General features: G+C 35.2%; 1 pseudogene; it reads right to left on the reverse strand.

The window, feature by feature from the left end:
- LOC104763046 overlaps window positions 1–20,403 on the reverse strand; it is a 39,049-nt pseudogene extending 18,646 nt beyond the window's left edge.

The raw sequence follows: 21,901 nt of genomic DNA on the forward strand, positions 1-21,901 counted from the left end.
TGAAAGCTCATACCTTCTCCCTTTGATAGTGAAGTCAACATGACCAGGTCCAAACTCCTTATCCTTCTTTGTGTAGCAATGCATCTTGATTGTGGCTAACAATTCACAGCTTTCTTCTTTATACCCTTCCATGCAAAGCACCATGAACTTTCTTAGGTTGCACTTCTCAAAAAGACATTCGACATCTTCATCAATGCCTAGCTTCTCCATGGTTTCCTTGTGTGGGTATCTAGTCCCCAAGAACTGCATCCTCAAGAAGGCTTCATAAAGCTGCCTTTGAGTTAAGCCACAAGATTCTTCTTCACCATCATCTTCTCCCTCTTCTTCTTCATCTTCTTCTTCACTCTCACTTTCAATCTCCTCTTGTTCAACCTCAACTGCTGGCCTCTTCCCCTTGGCCTTGTGTCTCCTAATGTGCTCCCTAAGAGTGAACTCCATCTCTTCTTCACTCTCAGTTCGCTCAGGGTCTTCCTCAGCTGACTGATGCCTCTCTCTCGCAACCTCACTCGACCGCCTACTCGGACCACCACTCGGTCGTGTGCTTGCTCGAGTGGTGGGTCGAGTGCTTCTTCCAGTTTCTCCTCTTGATTCAAGACGAGCATCACGACGATCCAGGGAGCTTTCAGTCGCTTGTCGAGACTTCCTAGTAATCTTTGAAGACATTTTGGAATAGAACTGAAAGGAATAGACTCAAAGCTTAAATTTAATAGGTTAGTGACCCAAAAACTAAAAGAGCTAAGCTTGAGCAAAAAGATGAACTTTGAGAGAGATTTTAAACTTGATTTTAACTGTTTTAAGCAAATGAGAATGTGAGACGCATAGAATCGAGTCAAGCTATATTTAAAGAAGCTAAGGGGACTAGGAGACAAGGGTGGAGCGTCCATACCATTCAAATTTAAAATGGGAATCTTTGACCTGCTTTTTGCTGCCACTCGTCCCCACACTCGACTGCAAGTGGTCGAGCTCCTTGACCAAAGTTTGAAATTCAAAATTTTTTCTTCTTTTTCTCCCTCCACTCGATCATTCAAGAGAAATGGGAATCAAGTGGGCCTTAGTTTCTTGATAACTCGGTCGAGTACCTCTCGTGGGCCGGTCGAGTGGGCTCGCGAGTCTACTTCCCCAAGTCCAAATCTCTCCATACCCATCTACACTTTCATTAAAAAGCCTGCCCAACACAAACATAAAAGAAAAGAAATCAAAACTACAAGGAAAATAAAGTATATGTACAATGATACCTTAAGGACTTCCTCCCTAGTGAGCTTGTTTAAAGTCACTAAGCTTGACTTTTGATGCCTTTTCAGGCTTGGTTTAGAGACCAAGGAGGTGATGAAATCCTCCCTGGTACCACTTGATCAATGTGAAGTTGACCCTTGATCACTTCACCCTTAACACACAAACCATATTTCTTCTTAATCTTGAGCCTTGGTCTTGCTTTCTTCAAAGACCTCTTGTTAAGCTTGATTTGGAGATTCTTCACCAATTCAGTTAACTCTTGAACAGAACCCTTAAGCTTTTCCACTGAATCCTCTTGAAGAAAGAGCTTAGCCTTTGGAGTTGCCACTTCACTTGAGACCTCATGACCTCCTTTGTCCTTGATAGTGAAAGGTTGATCATCAATGGTAGGCAGATTGGTTGGGTTATAGATGTCAAACTTCAGGGTTAAATCCTCAACAATGTTCAAGGTTACAAGACCTTCCTTGACATCTATAACAGCTCCAACAGTGGCTAAGAATGGCCTCCCTAGAATGATAGGATCTTCAGGCTCCTTATCCATCTCTAGAACCATAAAATCTGTATGAATCCTTGCCTTCCCTATCTTGACTGGAATGTTTTCCAACCTATCAACCACACCTTTGTTTGACCCATCAGCTAGGCATATGTGAAGGTTGGTGGACTTGAATTCAGTGTGCCCAAGCTTTTGTGCTATAGAGTAAGGCATCACACTGATAGATGCTCCCAAGTCACATAAGCACTGGTTGTACTGAAGATAGCTAAGTGAGCAAGGCAGATAGAATGGTCTTGGATCCTCAAGTTTAATTGGGATGATAACTCCCTCAAGCTCTTCAAGGTCCTTTTCGTCTTGAGCATGGGCTCTCTTCTTTGACATTTCAAGCAAAAAATCCTGATAGAGAGGATATGGATCATATTGTTCCAAGGCAGGTCCTCTCTCTTCTTCTTGGTAAGCAATGATGACTTCTTGTATGGCCATCACTTCCTTATTCTCAATTACAGCTTCTTCCTTCAAAGCCCTCACTTCCTCTTGTTGCAAAGCCATCATTTCCTTTCTCTCAATGATTTCCCTTAGTTCCTTCAGCTTCTGTGCCTTGAAACGTCCTGGGAATGGTAGAGGCGGTTTGTAAGCAGGAGGAATGTACTTAGCAGGCTTGACAGCTTCTGATCCTTCAACTCGATCGACCACTCGAGCTGACACTCGGTCGAGTGCTGGTTCGAGCACATGGTCGAGTGAAATGCCGGATTCAGTTTGCTTTGCACAATCTTCACTCTGGGCTTCAAGAAATGACCAATCCTCCCCAGCTTGAATTTCACTGTCCTCAGTGACTTCTTCTTCATAGACATGAATGGCCTTAGCAGTGAACTCCCTTGGGTTTTGAACAGCTTTTCCAGGGAGTTGGTTAGGCTTAGGAGCTGAAGTAGAAGTAAGGTTGCTCTCCATATACTTCACTCTAGAGTTGAGACCTTCAAAATTCATGTTGAGATCATTATACTGGGATGTTAACCGCTAGTTCAACTCAGCAAACTGCTTTGCCTCTTCCATCTTTCCATTGGCTTGCCCAATCAACATTTGTTGCATCATAGCTCTCAAATCTGGTTCTTGGCCTTGGTTAGTTTGAAACCCTGGTGGGGGACACAATTGGGGCTGGAACACTTGATGTTGCTGCTTGGGTACATAGTTGTGTTGCTGTTTAGGCTGTTGAGGTTATTGAGTTGGGTAGACTTGATCTTGAGGATTGGCCACATTAGTGCTTCTATAGGAGAGATTGTTGTTCTTGAATCCTCCTTGGTTGTAACCTTTGAATCCTCCTTGATTTTGTATGTAGCACAACTCAGCAAACTCTGCATCTCCTTCTTGAACTGGAACCTCTTCTTCACCAATGAAATGAATGGCTTTTTGCTGGCTTAGGAGAATCTTGTCCAACTTCTCAATAACTGCCTTCAAGTCCTTCTTATACTTTTCCTCTTGATCACTGGAGGTGAACCTTACTGTTCTGTCATAGTCCTCATTATAGTTCCCATCTGATTGAGCAAGATTTTCAACCAACTCCCAACCTTCTTCCACATTCTTGTTGAGGAAATTTCCATTGGAGGCTGTATCCAGAAGCATTCTTATCTTAGGTAGGACTCCTCTATACAAGGTACTGAGCAAGGACTCATTGCTGAAACCATGGTGAGGACATTGAGTTTGGAAACCTTTGAATCTCTCCCATGCCTCACAAAAGGTTTCATTATTCCTTTGAGCAAAACCAGAAATCTCATTCCTCAACCTAGCAGTTCTTGCATTGGAGAAGAACTTGGCTAGAAAAGCTTTCTTGCAAGCATCCCATGTGGTTATTGCTCCAGTAGGAAGAGTCTTCTCCCAGAGATGAGCTTTGTCTCCAAGGGAAAATGGGAATAGCCTTAACTTGAAGCCATCTTCACTCACACCATTGATTTTAATGAATCCACAAATCCTGTCAAACTCATCAAGGTGGTCTAGGGGATCCTCCATTGGCAACCCATGGAATTTGTTGGCTTGAATCATAGAGATCAATCCACTCTTGATCTCATAATTATTATTAGCAACAGCAGGAGGCACAATACCAGCTCTTTGGTTATGTGTGTTTGGTGCATCCCCAGCACCAATGTGTCTAGCTCTTTGATCATGGTTATCTTGTTGCTCCATGATTACTTGATCCTCTTGTTCTTGCACTACTCTTCTTCTCTGATGTCTTAAACCTCTAGGTAGCCTGTTGATGTTATCAAGAAGCCTTTGGAGATTGTGATTACCCTGAGACCTTGTTTGCATTAACAAACCCGATCGCCCACTCGGACAGGTACTCGGTCGAGCACAGGCTCGAGTTGATGGTCGAGTCGACTGGGAAGTGAGGTCTATTTGTATCCGAGACTTGGCTCGATCAAGTACTCGATTACTCACACGGTCGAGTGGTGGTTGAGTTGAAGGTCGAGTGGTGCCTGAAACGCAACACAGACAAGCAGAGGAAGAATTCGAGATTAGTAATGAACAAAGTAGATACAGAACTCAATCTTAGACTTATGTGGATCCTAAATTTCACAAACAAACACTCAAAAGTAGCAACATCGCCAAATTGGAACTCTGCTTTCTTGTGGTGGTGATGATTGGTGAATGATATGAGATATGAATGAATGGGTAGAAAGCAAGGGGTTTCAATTCCCTTTATGATGTTGCAGTATGAAAGGTGTCAATCCAAATCTGAGTGAGATGCAAGCAATCAGGACATGCACATTTATCTAAGTTGAGCCAATTATAAAGGATGTTTGTCACTAACAACCTAATGATGAATGTAAAATGCAGAATGTAAAAGCTTATAAAACTAGATGCTAAAAGTAAAGAGAACATGGTGATCTAAACAACATTGCAATGAAACAGAAATAGAAACTATAGTAATGCAAGTAATAAACTAATGCAAGGCAAGTAATGAACAGGAAACTAAATGAATGTAACAGAAAAACAACTAAAATGAAACAAGAATTGAAACAGGACAAACACAAAGCATAAACAAGAATTCTGGGGATGAGCTCCAGCAAACACTCGATCGAGTGTGCGATCGAGTACAAGGTCGAGTCGGACAAATGCGAGAAACAGAGCAATGCAAACAAAACAGAGCAAGACAAAAGTAAATCAAACAACGACCAAACAACAGGATTTAGACTAAGAAATCAATAGACAAGGAAGGTCTTGAGGAGGGATTCATGGGCTGGACTAATGATTAAGGTCATCTAACTTGGTCAACAAATCTCAATCAACTTGAGCTAATCTCTAGACAATGATCTCCTAGAACATGTTAATCCACTCTCATGGCAAAAACAATCAAGCTCATATATTTCTAGACTTGTTCTCACAAAGCAAAGAACTTATACAAGCAAGCATTAAGCAACATATCATTTATGTCAAAAATCAAACAAGACATCTAATCTCTTAGCATGCCTAATGATAATCTCTAGATCTAGCCTTATCTTGCAACCTAGACATTGGTGTGATGCTAAGAAGCTTAAAATCAAACCCTACCCTCTCGGTTATAGGATCAGCATAGAGTACATCTAGCCTAGAAGAGATCTATAACAATCAAGCTTGACCTAGCTAAACAAACCTCAACCACAATCCAGCCTAACCCATCCTCAAGATCCTAAGCAACTACTCACAAATGCTAAACATGATGAGCAAAGTCATAAACCCAGAAAATAACGAAACTTGCATGATTAGATAGATGAAACAGAGATCTACAATATTGAAGAAGGAATCAAACTCGAATTCTTAATATTTTGAAAGTTATGAAACCAACAAATATCAAGGAATCTCTTGTTTTCCTTCAAAAGTAGATGAGAGATCTAAGAAAATAAAAGTGCAAAAAGCATAAATTCCCAAAAGGGTAAATACTAGGTTTGAGAATATCTAAAAAAACTGGACTCCTGGTGGCTGCAGGGTACAAGGCCTTATATAGAAAAAGGAGTGGAAGCCCTAAAAATGCTAGAAGACAAAATAGCTAGGCGGCTCGGTCAGCTCGACCAGGTGCTCGGTCGAGTGACCGGTCAAGTTGGCTTTTCTTCTGTTCCCTCCACTCGGTCGAGTCCTTCTCCGCACACGGTCGAGTGTCTGGTCGAGTGGGCGGTCGAGTGGAACTCCGGACCTTGGTTCTTCAGCTCTAACTCCCTTGCTTTCTCTTCTTCAGCATTGCTTCCATGCTCCTTAGGCTCCAAAATCACCTGTTTATGCAAGAAAAGATGCAAATGCAATGCAACTATACTCTAATGCATGAACAATCCTAAAACTATGCAACAATGGTCAAAAAGGATAGCAAAAAATGCAAAAGATGTGAATATATTAAGGAAAAACAGGGTAAAATATATGAACATCAATTTTCTTGTGTGTATAGCTCGTAGATGGGAGGATCGCCTCAATGGGTATTTCTGGTAATACTCACGCATCTCGTTGTGTTTGTGGTGCAGGTAGAGGCAAAGTGTGACCGTGGGATCATGACAATGAAGAGGAGGATGTTCTAGTGGCTCGCTTGGTTGTTGTGTGGCCTTTGTTAGATTGCTAGAGTTGAGTCCTAAAATGTTGTTAAGGATTGCTGGTTTTCTGGTTTATGTTGATTGGATCTTTAGTTTATGGTTTTGGAATTATTACGGTTTATTTGATATTAGTTATTGGTTTATTAGTTATTTATTGGTTTATTAGTTATTTATTGGTTTTATTATTTCCGCTGTTTTTTGTGATCGTGGTTAGGTGGCTAGTGGGTATGAGACCACTAGCTTAGATGTTTATTATTATATTATATTTATATATTTATTATTTATTAATTAAAAAAAAAAATGGGTCATCTCGTTTCAGTGGTGACAGCTTGTCCTGTGGGAAGGTTGTTAAAGGGTGGGGACCAGGGTTCGAGGAACGCTTAGTGCACCAATAACCTACTGGTGGATTTGGATGAATAGTTCCTATCCACAGTGAGGGGTTAGGATCGATGCCCTGCAGTGGATTCAGAGTATTAGGTCTCAGATAATGGTACTATCTTGGTGCACGGCCGGATTTGTGTTCTCAAGGATGAGGAGTTGAGGCAGGAGATCCTGAGAGAGGCTCATGCGAGCAAGTTCTCTATTCATCTAAGAGCGACTAAGATGTACCGTGATCTCAAGAGGTACTATCACTGGGTCGAGATGAAGAAGGATGTAGCTACTTGGGTCGGGATACTGAAGAGTCTACCCATTCCCGAGTGGAAGTGGGATATGATTACCATGGATTTTGTGTTAGGATTGTCAGTGTCTCGGACCTTTGATGCTATTTGGGTCATTGTGGATCGGTTGACTAAGTCAGCACATTTTCTGGCCACTAAGAAGACAGATGGAGCAACGATCTTGGCTAAGAAATATATGAGGGAGATAGTCAGGTTGCATGGGGTGCCAGCGAGTATTGTGTCTGATAGGGATTCTAAGTTCACTTCGGTGTTCGGGAGGGCATATTAGGCAGAGATGGGCACTAAGGTGCATATGAGTACAGCTTATCGTCCCTACACAGATGGACAGTCGTTGGAGGATTTGCTGAGGATGTGCGTGTTGGATTGGGGTGGCCATTGGGCAGATCACCTGAACTTGGTAGAGTTTGCTTATAACAACAACTATCAGACGAGTATTGGGATGACTCCTTATGAGGCTTTGTATGGGAGGTCGTGTCGTACACCGTTATGCTGGACTCAGGTGGGGGAGAGGAGCATGTATGGTGCTAGTTTTGTTCAGGAGACCTCAGAGAAGATTCAGGTTCTCAAGCTGAACATGAAGAAAGCTCAGGATCAGCTGAGGATTTATGCCGATAGGAGGAGGAGAGATCTTGAGTTTCAGGTAGGAGACAGAGTGTGCATCAAGATGGCCATGTTGCGGGGTCCGAACAGGTCATTGACAGAGACTAAGTTAAATCTGAGGTATATGGGTCCGTTCAGAGTGATTGAGCGGGTGGAACAGGTTGCATATAGGCTGGAGTTGTCTGAGGTTATGCATGCGTTCCACAAGGTTTTCCATGTGTCTTTGTTGCGGAAGTGTCTCCGTGAGGATGATCAGGTGTTGGCTAAGATTCCTGAGGATCTTCAGCCTAATATGACTTTGGAGGCGAGACCAGTGAGGGTTCTCGAGAGGAGGATAAAGGAACTTCGGAGGAAGAAGGTTCTTTTGTTGAGAGTCTTTTGGGACTGTGATGGTGTTGAGGAGCGGACTTGGGAGCCAGAGGCGAGGATGAAGGCAAGGTTCAAGAAGTGGTTTGAAAGTTCTAAAAATGAAAAGTTTTATGTGAGTTAGAATTTGTCCATATTTAGTGGTTGTGAGCCTTGGTGAGGCTTGTGTGGCCTTCGTGGTGGACTTTTAAGTCATTGTTCCCGTGTGTGGCGGTCTTTTGAGACATTGTGTGGCCTTTGTGGTGGGGTTTTTAGCCAATGTCCTGTTTAGGCGGTCCTTCGGGATGTATGGTCTTCGTAATGGTCCTTCGGGACAAGTGGTCTTCGTGACGGTCCTTCGGGATGAGTGGTCTTCGTGACGATCCTTCATGACAAGTGGTCTTTGTGACGGTCCGGTTGAGGACATTTGTTTGGCCTTGGTAGCGGTCCTGTTTAGGATATTTGTTTGGCCTTGGTAGCGGTCTTGTTTAGGACATTTGTTTGGCCTTGGTGGCGGTCCTGTTTAGGACATTTGTTTGGCCTTTGTGGCATGTTTATGATCCTTGTGTGGTCATGAGATATTCCAGTGAGGGGATATGTGGTTGGTAGGAAATTGTGTTGTTTTACTCGAGCCACGAGAAGGAAACCTGGTTAGGGATAGGACTCGGACGTATTCAGAATTGTTTGCTCGCGACTCTTGGGGGACCTTGGTTCTCCTAGTTCTGCCATATTCTGAGACTTTGTGGCTTGGGAGTATGGTTGGTATATGGACTTCGGATGACGATACGGAGGCGCACTGTGGGTGGTAACCCGAGAGACAAAAATTGGACTTCCTTATATATTATGGCATGCAGGCTTAGGCCTGATGAGGAGCCAACATTATGGCATGCAGGCTTCGGCCTAATGAAGAGCCAATAAAAACTCAAGGTTAAGGTCTATGAGTAAAGGAAAGTCCATAATTCGAGAGCAAATAATGCCTGGAACGTGAGTCTATCGCCTAGAGGTGACCTCCGTAGATCGGTTGGAGGAGTGCAGACCGTAGAGACGGTTGCACGGGAGTCCTTGGCTGATGGTTGTTTGAGATTCGAGGATGAATCTATGTTGGTGGAGGAGAATTGTAACATCCCCTTTCTAAAATTGGGATGTAGAGAAAACCGAAAGATGAAATTCTTAATTGATTTTGGTTTAATTAAATTCTGGTTTAATCTAATTAAACCAAAAACCCTTAATTCTCTTTTCTATTGTCACGCCTCCTCTCTTTTTTTGTGATTTTGTCGACAATGTCATTAGAGAGAGGGAGAGAAAGAGAGTTAACTCTTGGTTATTGGGTGTAAAGGAGAAATGGAAGAAAATCAAGCTTTTTCCTTAGAGTAAAGAGAGAAACAGAACTGTCAGGATTTGGGAGAAGCAGGATCCGACGGGTCAAATCGATTCGAAAGGTATTGAGTTTTGGTTGGGTTGTAGCTAAGAGATTTTTGTACACTCTTATTTTTATAGAAGTGAATTTGAGTTAATATTCTAGGAGATATTGGCAGTTTAGTGGGACGTTTTGTCTTATTCGCGGATTGAGACCAGCGAGTGTTTCGGGATCGATTGCGGTTTCATCTGAGATCTGATCGTGCTGAAATGTTGTGGAAAGCTTCTGGAGGTATAGACCTTGCTTTTCACCAGAGGGATTAGAAAGTTAACGGTTCTTTTTGATTTCGTGGTTTCACCTGTGAAGTTGTTCTTTTCTGATTTTTTTGGCTGTTTGTTTTCAATGTTTGTTTATTTGTTGTGATTGGTTGTAGGAGCGAGTTTGGTTGTTCTTGGATATTGGAGAGCCTCTCATTTGGTTGTTGTTATTTTCGTGAATCACTTGTTAAGGTGAGTGCATGACCTTGATCTATAACCTATTTGTAACCAACTTATTAAAATTATATAGTCTACAAAACAATGTTGTGTACTTCTGTTTTATTATATAGGGGATTAATTAGGGAGTACAAAACAGAGATTTTTAAATATAAATATATATATATATATATATATATATATATATATATCATATATTCATGTTACCAAACATGTTCAATTGTCTATATAATTACAAATAAAAAAATAAACTATATATGGTAAACAAAAATTGTTAGTTGAAAATCTAATATTTATGGAAACAATAATTATGAAATAAAAATTATCCAATATTTTTGGAAATGGTTTAAATTTGTTATCATAAAAGCAAAATTAAATTATTAAATTTGTGTTGGAGAAAATAAATTCACTCTTGGTTACACTCTGGTTAGATAAGTTTAAATTGATGCTAGTTATCTTAATAGACCGTCTGTCATGTTTACATGATTATATATTACTAGATAGGAACCCATGGTAAACCGTGGGGTTAATTTTTTTTTTTAAAAAGAAATATAATATTAGTTTAATAGAATTACTATATATATAGTTAATATTTTATATTTATTAAATGTACAACTCTTATATCTATATATTATTTATATATTATATAGTGTACAATGACTATGTTTGTGTTTTAAAATATAGGAACTATATCGTAGAGTTCATTAAGTATCTCTTTAGTGTTGAATTACATTTTTTTTTTGTTTTTGTTCTTTTTTGATAATTAGAACTGTCATTTGATGATTTCATCAGACCATACTCCGCAAATCCAGATGTAAACAATTCATCAAATGGAACCGTGGTAAGAGACTCTGTTCTTTCTTCATAATTTGGTTTTTTTCGATCCCACTTTCATTTTAGGTATCAAATAGGACATCAAGTGCAAGAACGGAGATTTTAATGGATTAAAAATGAAAAACATTGTAGATTAGCGATTGAGGGTTGCTTTCAACATGAAATCATCGATTGAGTTAGGCTTGTAGGCCAATCAAGGGTGGAAATTATTTTATGATGAAGAGAATCAACGGTAACGGGGTTAAAAGGTTGTTTTTCTATCAAGTAGCTCTAAGTGTGGGTCGATTCTTATGGTTGTTATGACCATTTCCACGCAAACCTCTGTTCTTCTTTACTTGTGATGCGAGACCTCTAACCTCACGATGCTTGTGAACATGGTTATCTAATTGAACCTCACGATGCTTGTGAACATGGTTATCCAGTTGATTCTCATTTCCTTAAAGACTGCGTTATGACCTGGAAAAAGAAAAGACGGTGAGGAAGAAAAAATAAAAGTGTTATTAGTAGTTCATCAATCGGATTTTTAGATTCGACCCACACTTAGAGTTACGTAAATGGTTTTGTTTAATTAAAATTGATTAGATAAGTAACTTAAAGAATCAAATAAAGCATAGAAAGAGAGCAAGATGTTTAAGTTCTAATCATCAACCTTTATGATTACCTTCTTCACCCAAATGTCTTAACAAAAATCCAGTCACCAACATGGAGCCTATTCACATATTTGGAAACCAAATCCTTCTTTACTAAGGAATGAATTTTTGTACCCTGAAATGAATAGAGAAAAACTGTATTAGTGAAGAGAACTACTTCATCTAACAAAGCCATCTTCCATTGTGAAGAGAACTAAGCCATATATTAAGTCTAACCCATGAGGTTGCGATCAACAATACTAAGCCTAACCCAACTAGGACTAGGGTTTGGTGGCAATTATAAAGAAAGAGTCCCTGAAATGTAAAAGAGGGGAGAGAGGGGAAGATCCCACAAGGAAAGGAGTAAACTCTAAAACCTTCCAAGAGATCAATGGCTATGTCTAGATTTCCGAAAACCATATGTGTTAGAGGATCTTAATTTATTATTATTACAAACTCTGTAAACAAAAAGGCTCATGAATAAAATATCTATTCAGGCGTTTATCCGTAAAACTGTGTCGGTTAAAATTTTTCCAAACTATTTGAAATTGTAATGTAAACATATTTATTTTGGTTCTTAATTTTAAGATATTTATAGAAATCTAATTAAATATTTGAATATTATCTTTTATTTCAGATTTTTAAATTTTCTAAACAAAACTAGGATAATTAATTCAACTTAATACATATGGAAAAAATGTTGATAGTTTGTTACCAAATATGAAAACTTTAGCATATTTACTATATATTTTTTCGTTAAAGTTTGGCTTATTCCAGTTCTTTAAATTTAGATTTTTAATTATTTTCTTGTTGTAATTATTTTTTAATTATTGTATGGTATTAAATTTTGATTGAAATATATCAATATTGCAAAAAATCGTATACTGAATTTAAAATAAAATTAACTAACCTATATTTTAGGGAATAGTTTAAATATGTTACCTCATAATCAAGCATTGAAACTTTCAAATCAGAATCAAATATAGTTTGTTACCTTAATAATAGTTTTAAAATTTTGTTAGGATACTTTAATAAAGAGAGAAATTGGACTCCTAACTTGAGTCAATTGCAATGTTAGACCCCTGTTTTTCTCTCTCCAACATTTGCCACTTTCTCCCTATTAAATCTTTGGCCATTCATTATATTCACAAAATTGCCATTATTTCTGATTTATTTGAATTTCTTGCGAAAATGTTTATTGCATCCATATCCTCATCTTCTTCTTTTATTTACGGTTGTGCCACCGCCATCAATTTACCAACAACCATGAACAACCAAATTTGAAGCTTTTAAAGCTTCAACAACCTGAATTTGTAAGCTTAAATAACATCCAATGCTATGAGAACTTCATTTTCTTCCATCTCTTCTCCATTTTAATCCAAAAAAATTTGCAAGTGCATTTATCTTGTTATATGTCATGATTCTTGGATAGTGATTAAATTGGTGCTGGGTTTCTTCCGTGGTGACTAAAGACGACGTCCTCGGTGCTTGACATTGCGAAACAACCATCGATAAGGTTATTTTCCGGTAGATTTCGTGATTTTTCTTGATTTTTTGCGAAATTAGACTTCATTTGTTAGTCTAACTGTCATAATATCATGTAAAGTCTACTATGTGGTCAATTTTACAATTAAAAGCTTATCGAGTTTCGAGCCCGTAGACTGAAATTTCAGTCTCCTTAATTTCATTTGAAAACAAAAAAATATGGTTCAGACTGCATTATAATCTTTATGTCGAATACTTCGTTTGCAGTCTACTAAGGTGTATTTTTGCAATTGACCAAATTCTTGACTTTTTAGTTATGACTGTCGGACGAAGTCTTCTTCCGATAATAAAAGAGTGACTTCTATAGTGGCTATTTTTGGATTTGACCAAAATATTTAAGCATTGACCGTAATATTATTGATATAAAATTAATTAGTTGACTGCAAAAGAAGTCAACTAATTAAAAATTAAAATGTTGGTCAACACCAAAAATGACCACGGCAGACTGCAAAAGAAGTCAACATTCCTGGAGACTTCGTATTTAGTCTACTTGGCGAAAGTCAAACTTGGTCAATTGCAAAACTAACCACAACGAAGTTTACTTTTTCTAGTTAACAGATAGATGAAGTCTACTTGTTAGCTAGAAGTCTACTACAAAGTCAATGGTTTGGTCAATTGCAAAAATAACTAGAGTATACTGTAATCGAAGTTAACCTATTGAAACTTTCAAAGAAGTCTACTCTGTTCTATGTTTTTAATTGCAAAACTGACCCAAAAATTAACAAAGGAAGACAACAAAAGAAATCAACATCCTAGTAGACTTCATCCGGTGTCTGCTTTATTAAATTATAATTGCAAAAATAGACCACAAAAGATAGACTTCAAGAGAAGTATCTTCATAGAGGCTAGTTTATGTCTACAAGGTTGACATCAACATGAAGTCTTCATAATTTGAAAACCAATTTACTGCAAATTGGTGAATAATTTTAAAGATTTTTTTGTTGCATTCTTTGATATATGATATGTACTTCAGTAATACTAGGGGTGAACCTCTTCATTCACCCCCATATAAAATAAGGAAATAAAATCTGTACATATTTATTATAAAATTAGAAACTTAAACCATTTTTTTATAAACCCAAACCGGTATATAATTTGGTTGTAATTATAAAATCTAAACCCTAACCATCTCATTTGTAAACCCAAACAGAAATATACTTTCGTTCTAATTGTTAAATCTAAACCCTAACCATCTCATTTGTAAACCCCCTAGGGGTGAACCTAAGTATTTTTCTATGTACTTGCCTCTGTATGTTTTTGAAATGATTATATATTATACATATGGAAAAATCAAGTTTTTGGTTTTCTTAGGCAGTTAGGTCATTAACTTAAACTTATTTTGGAAGTTAACGTGTGGGAGTTCTGTGTGAAGTCTGTATAATTAAAAAAGTCTTTAATTGAAAATATAAAAATATTTTTTTTGATTTTTTAGTTCGAAGATGAAACGGCGGCGAAGATGAAGTGGTAACAAATCTCAATTTTTTATTTAACAAATGGAAATCTAAACCGTACTTTAAACTACAAATTTCAAATTTTTATTTAAAAAATACAAAAATAATTTATTATAATAATTAAATTAATAATAAAATAAAAAATATTCAAAATCTCAATTACTTACAAACATATTCTGGGTAATTCTCTTCCACCGTCACTGCTCCACCGCCCCATCTTCTGTTTAATCTTCTCCTCTGGCTGTAAAATTCTCGGCCTCCACCATCTCCTGTTTAATCTTCTTCTCTGCCTGTAAAATTAAAGACAAGAACAAACTTTGGTAAAAAATCTGACATCAAGCAATTAAATCATAAAAATCCAAATAAAAGTTGAGATCAAACTCGAAAAAGAAAGAACTAAAATTTTTATAACAGATTACCCAATAACAATTCTCAGATCCAAATAAGAAAACCCATGTAGAACCCAAATTCAACCAACATAAAACTAAAAACCTAGAATTGATAGGTAGATATTAAAACAAAACTTTTGGGATTAGATTTGAATATGAATGAAAGTCAGATCTGGAGCGAGATTCGTAGAGTCACATTTGCAGAACTTCTTCAATAAAAAAACAAGATAGAAAAAAGAGGATAGATTGTAGTTTTAGATCTACTTTTTTTTTTTTAGAGCCAAGATATATTTGAGAGAGAGGCAAGTAAAATAAAATAGAATCTACGGTTTTTATATATATCTTTGTAACCACGAAATATTTTGTGGGTATATGTAGCTGAATTTTTTAGAGCAACAATATTGGAATTTTTGAGAGAGAAATTTTGGAGAGAGAGAGATCACATAAAAAATTAGCGTTGACTTAGAGAGAGAAGTATATATATGGTTAAATTAAAATATCCGGTTAGATTAAAATCAAAGAATCAGTACATATTAAGTTAGGTTCAGCTATCGGTTTGGTTAAATTATCGGTAAAATTAAGATAATATAATATTAATGGTTGATGGCATAACAAAGTCAACCACAAATAATCTGCACAGAAGTCTACTTAAGCAAACCCTAAATCAAATAATTTTTGCCTAATCAACCTTTTCTTGTTTAATTTGACTCGTTTATATGTAAATTTATATCATTTTAATGTATGAAGTCTATGTGGTTATTATTTGATCAATAGGTTTATCAAATTATTTTTATAATTTTTTTAATTAAAATTTAAATTATAATTAAGGAGTAGACGTCTTTTTATGTCTTCTTGTTGACGTCAATTTGTAATTCACGTTAAAGAAATCTATTGCAGACTTCCTCGGGTTACATCTGTCATTTCGGCTTCTGTTTTTTGTTTGGTCGTAAGGGAGTCAACTGTAATTTCAGCACCTTTAGTGGTTATGTTTCTCGAAAATCGAATATGAGGTCTACGATATCATTCAAATTCAAATAAATGTACAAAAATGCAATTGTCCCATTAAATTTTGATCGAAATATATCAATGTTGCAAAAAAATCGTATACTGAATTTAAAATAAAATTAACTAACCTATATTTTAGGGAATAATTTTATTATGTTACCTTCATAATCAAGCATTGAAACTTCAAATCAGAATCAAATAAAGTTTGTTACCTTAATTATAGTTTTAAAATTTTGTTAGGATACTTTAATAAAGAAATCAGAATCCAATATAGGATCTTAATTATTTGGACTTGCCATAACTACTCGAAGCCGGAATATTTTTAAAAAAATTGAATTTCATATTCATATCTCATAAATTAAGCAATTCAAAACTATATTTTACCGTGATGGGTCGGAAATATAATCCTATAAAAATATGGCTTTTAAAAAAAAAATCTTTACTATTAATTGGAGAGTAAACTTAGAAAAAAAAAGAAAAAGAAGAGAATTTCATGAAATGCTCTTTTTGAAAAAACGTGTGCAGAACAAAAATACAAAAAAGAAAAATCAGAAACTTAATATATACTAAATGTGCGGATATGTTTGTTAGCCAACATGTCTAAGTTCGGATCATGTGTTATTCGGATCTGGAATCGATATACACTGATCCAAACAGATTCCAAAACTGCAAAACAATTTAAATCAAAAGATTATTAATATGAACATTTAAAGAAATCATAACCGTATTAGTATCCCTAACTATTGGCTGAGAGCATTAACCGCAAATCATTCATACCAAATAATGCAATTGAAAAAAAACTAACCCTATATAAATTTGATTTAAACCGAAAAACTATTAATATAAAATATTTAAGAAAATCAAAACTAAATCAGTATCCCTAACTATTAGCTAGGAGCATTAATCAGATTCATACCAAATAATTAGTTTGGATGGTATTATTTGAATTATTGAATATATTAAACAATTAGGCATATTAAGAAATTCCAAAGAATATTCTGAAACCGACTAACCTATCCTATAAATACAGTCATCGTGTTAATTGAAATTAGGGTCTGTATCACTCACAATTTACCAAAAACTATCAAACCCCAATATCTCCAGAACCAAAACGTATTCTCAATACATATTTCTTTTTAAAATAAAAAGTGAAGCATATTTTTGTGTTTTGTTGTTGCTCATGTTTTCTTTCTTCGGTAGTTTGGTTTTCTTTCGAACCCAAGAGAGATCACAAGCAAACACTCAAACTAATGGTGTTGTGTCAGATTCTCTTTTGGGAATATTTTCCAGTTCGAAATTGGACTCGCGGTTGAATAAATATCAGTCTTGTGACTGATATTGGGAAACATAATTCTTTGGTTGGATTTGTTTTAGTACCCACGGTTAACACTTTGCTTGCATGTCAAAGTCTTTTAGACAAAGAAACAAAAAACTTTGGTTGGATTTGTTTTGGTTGGATTTGTTTTAGGTTCCACAGCTAACTCTTTGGTTGGATGTTAAAGTCATTTAGACAAAACCTGTTAGGAAATTCAAATAATAAATAGGGAGAAAGGAAACATGCGAAGTAATAAGAAGAAAAAAGTCATTAATTTTGTAATATTTTTACTATGAAATATGGTATGTAAATATACTATATACTATATATTATATTGTGTTTGTACAAAACAGGATTTTAGGAATTTTTGTTTTCATTTCGTCTCAGTTTTAAGAAATACAAAATGTTTCCCATATCAGGAATATCCAATATTGGGAATGCATTGTTTTATGCGACATGTATTTGAGAACGCGTATAGGAGAAAACAAAATGGGACATGATGAAAGGAAACATGCGAAACATAAATTATTTTTACCTTTAAAATATTTGTGTTTGTCTTTAACAGAGTTTAATCGTTTTAATGGTTTTATCTATACATTAATTGGGGAGTACAAAAGCAAAAACCAAAAAAAAAAACAAGAAAATTCCATTCAATGCCCCCACGACAAAAGAAAAGGAAGACAAAGAAGAAACTATATCGAGGGCAAACAAGTAATTTAAAGGGGTCAAAACACGCGGACCCTAAAGGATCCGGTTTTATCTTATTCGGATCGTGGAATATTACAACCGTTTCCAAACATACTCTTCCGCCGAAACCTGTTAGGAAATTCAAATAATAAATAGGGAGAAAAGATATCTTCATTACGTACCTACCAAATCAACAGTTAACGACATTTAAACCCCCAAAATCTGTTCTTCCAAACAATATGGTTTTCAGAAACTATCCATTCTTAAAATTGAATAAATATCAATCATTAAATTAAAAACCTAAATCAAATTGAATAAATATCAATCATTAAATTAAAAACCTAAATCAACAAATATTTCAGACCCGAAACTAACTCATTTCCAAAACTAACAAAGTTGGACTCTATCAAATGATATCCCTAAAAATCCTCTACAATAACATCTCAAATCAAAATAATTTGGAACATAATCTTACTATTTCGGTAAGCATTAACTGAAAATCTTTAATTGATTACATAGAATATCGTAAAAAAGCACCTCCACTACTACTATAAACACGACGTCATACACAACCAAACACATCAAACCTAAAATAACACTCAGAAAGTCACCTTTATAGTATCGATGGCATCACTCATGTGTCCGATATTAAGTCCTTCAAAACAGGATAGAAGATCAGAGTCAAAATCGTGCCAAAGTAATCCATACTGGTTTGATATTTTTCCATATTCGCGGAGTTACGTTTAAATCTATAAAAGTTACCTTTTTGTTGTTTCTCTTTAATGATGTTTTATATCTTCATTCACAGAGATCAGACTAGCAAATTCGTGTAAAAAACTAGAGAATCTGAAAGCGAAAGGGAGTTCAGGAGGAACACATTGACTTCTACATATTTAATATAAGGTACCATAAATCTTATTCATCTTTTTATTTTACATCTGTATTAAGTGAATTCTGTTTGTTTTCAACTTATCTTCCATCCAGAAATTCCAGAGTTTACAAGATTAGACTAATGTAAGTTTAGGTCAAAGAAATTGATTCATAAAGCGGAGGTGTCAAAGAAATTTTGGTCAAAAGAGTTTTTCTCAGTCCCATTTTCCTTTTCAGATTTGTTTTCTATTTGCCGAGATTTTTTTTTTTTTTTTGGGCAAAAGATTTTTCTGTTTCTTTGACCTTATACTTTGTTACCCCTTTTCTTTTCTAATTACTTTAGAATAATTTGTTTTTTAATAAAATACTATTATGTAAAGATTACATTTCGTGCCATGCCACCATCTTTTTGATTCACACGAATATGCTAATAAAAAAATGAATTCAAAACAAACATTAATTAGATTTACACAGCCATAATTACTAGAATTGTGATAATTTTAAAAATATTATTTATGGATAAGTACCAAAATGGAAATTTATATTTAAAAACACCATTATATAGTATAGATTTTTATTATTATATTACTATAATAATTGCATCAAACCAAACTAATAGAAATGAAAAAATAATTACTTTAATTTTAAAAACTCTAAATAGTTTAAGAAATCTCAATAAATTGGTAATAAATTTTTAAAAATAAAGTCTTAGAATATGTTACAATTAAAATACAATAACGCTTGCAATCTTATATTTAATATGTTTTTTTTCCAATTTATCTAAGATAAAATTATTCAAATTTAAAAAATAAAAACACGAAACTATGTTTTCTAATAGTTTAAATTTTTAAAACAATATGTGATCCAATGTAAATGAATTATACATAAAATAAAAAAGTCAACTAATGAATTCTATAATATTTTTATATCATATGATATATAATATTGATTATATTTGTGTTTGTCCGAAATGGAACTTCGGAAATTTCTATTTCATCTTATTTCTAACCAAGAAAACAAAATTTGTGTCATACCACGAATGCAACGGAAACATAAATTACACATATCCCTAAATATATGTATTTCTCTAGGGTTTTCATCATTTTTAACGGTTTTCTATGCATATATCACGAGTATAATCTAATCGGCCATTAATTTGGTTTAGTTTGATCTTGGTGTGACCTTTGGATCATTCTGACTTTTAAATTATCTGTAAAACCACTATTCAAACATTAACAAACCATATTGAAACAAAACTCAAAATCAAACTAAATACCCAACTAATAATGAGTTCGGGTACTATATTAAATTAATCTGTTTACAAACATAACTCCGTACGTATGTCTTAACTAATGGTTCAAATTACTTATAATTCTTTTTATATATAGACTGATTTGTCATATAATAATTTTAAATATATCAAATTTTAAAAATGTTTACAAACTCATTAAAAATTAACATATTCAGCAATTTCAAACTGTATGCAAACATACTTTATACAAAAAAATAATCCAACACATACATAACAAGTTGTAAATTTTGTAGCAAAATTAGTTTAAAAAATCAATCCCATACGTGCGGGTCGATCCGTAGTATCCTGAATAAACTTATCATATTTTTCTTACTATATTTTTGTGGAGTTATCTTTACTGATAACAAAAACTAATCCGATCATTCTTATTGTCTAAATCAAATAAAAAACAAATTAATTAATGTGCGGGTCGATCCTTACTATTAATTAAATCTGAATCATATACACAAAAACATATGAAATTATGAGAGAAAGCAAAAACCAAAAAACTTTAGATGATACATACCAACGATGAAAGAGCAAGCTTTCCGACGACCTCTTTGAGATTTTCGTACACAATTGCCTCGAAGATCAACGGTTCCATCTTTTGTATAATCATCTGCTACCTCTTCTACTGCCATTTTCTCTCTCGTTCAATATTAGTTTATACGGATCTTTGTTTGAAAAGAGTTGGTACTTTAGTCTAGCACATATATATAGTAAAATGAATATTTTTGTCATTTTCTGTAGGACCGCGAAAATCCGAATATGAGATAGACTATGTAAAATGATTATAACACCTATGTAAAACGATAAAAGAAAGGAGTAGAAATAGATTCTCGGAGGCGAGATACGATCTCTTTCCTTAACCCAAAGTAGTTCCCGCAATGTGGCGGTTTAACGAGTACATGGATCCCATGATACAACCAAGACGAGACCGTATCACAACACTTGATTACGGACTCAAACGAACGTTGGCGCAACGATACACGCCTGACGATAACACTTACGTTTTTGTAGTGAGAGAAAGATGAGTGAGAGAGAGTTGGATCTTTGTTTCAGAGTTTTAATCTTCTTAGCAACTGTGAAAATAATGAACGAGAGAGCTCTGTATTTATATGGAGAGGAGGACGAGATGCTCTCCACAAAATCTGGGCTCGTGGGCTGATATCTCGGGAAGTTGAGGAGAGGTGAAGATGCGATCAAGTCTCACACGTTGGCGAGATCTCCGTACCGACTTATTCTTCCGTTTCAGTTGATAAGACTTCGACTTTGTTTGTTTTTAAACACAACAAACTCGATTTGACTTTGCAAATAAGATTCTGAATATTATATGCAACATACGTAATAACGTAACATGAAATGTAATATAAGTTGCAAATAAATTTACTCCAAAATATTAAAACAAGTCCGGTCCATACAACGTAATATCCTCTTCCCATAATAAGTGTATCACTATATATATTAGTGGGATAACTTTCCAATCTTCCAACGTGGAACAAATGCAAATATTTGCAGTTATAAGCTTTCAAGCTAACCACTTTGGAGATTAATTTCTCATTCATTATAACTTCGATTTTGACAAGTAACTACACTATGTTATAGTGCTCATTACAAGGAATCCAAAGAGTCATTTAAACGGGTCATTCTGATGACAGAAATCACCGTAAAATTCACCGGAAAGTTGGCTAAAACTATGTTGTCAAAAGTGTAGTTCCAACAATCCCCCACATGAACAAAATTTACCCTGAACATATGAAGATTTTACTGACTCAATAAAAATAAAAAATAAAAGCTAGACTAAATAGAGAGACTCGACTTTCAAGAGTGTATGCGAAAAATAACTGTGTATGAGATAGTAGCATTTTTCAGCCTTGAACTACTCATTATTAATATCTGTCGGATTTACTTGGCTAGGAGGTGAACATGATGTCTTGAACCACCCAGATTTTTATGTAAACCGAGACAATAGGTATAACCCAACTTCTTTTTCTCGAAGAACCAAATTCTCTATTGTGTTCGTTTTGGCTGTGAACATGCCTGGATTTCATGAGTGAAGTTGGAGAATATAACCTTATATTTTATTCTCCTAGAAACGGCCTCATTTCATACTCACTAGGTGATTCGCCATTAGCATTT

Source organism: Camelina sativa, chromosome 18 (genome assembly GCF_000633955.1).
Source record: "Camelina sativa cultivar DH55 chromosome 18, Cs, whole genome shotgun sequence".
In the NCBI taxonomy this organism is placed as follows: Eukaryota; Viridiplantae; Streptophyta; class Magnoliopsida; order Brassicales; family Brassicaceae; genus Camelina; species Camelina sativa.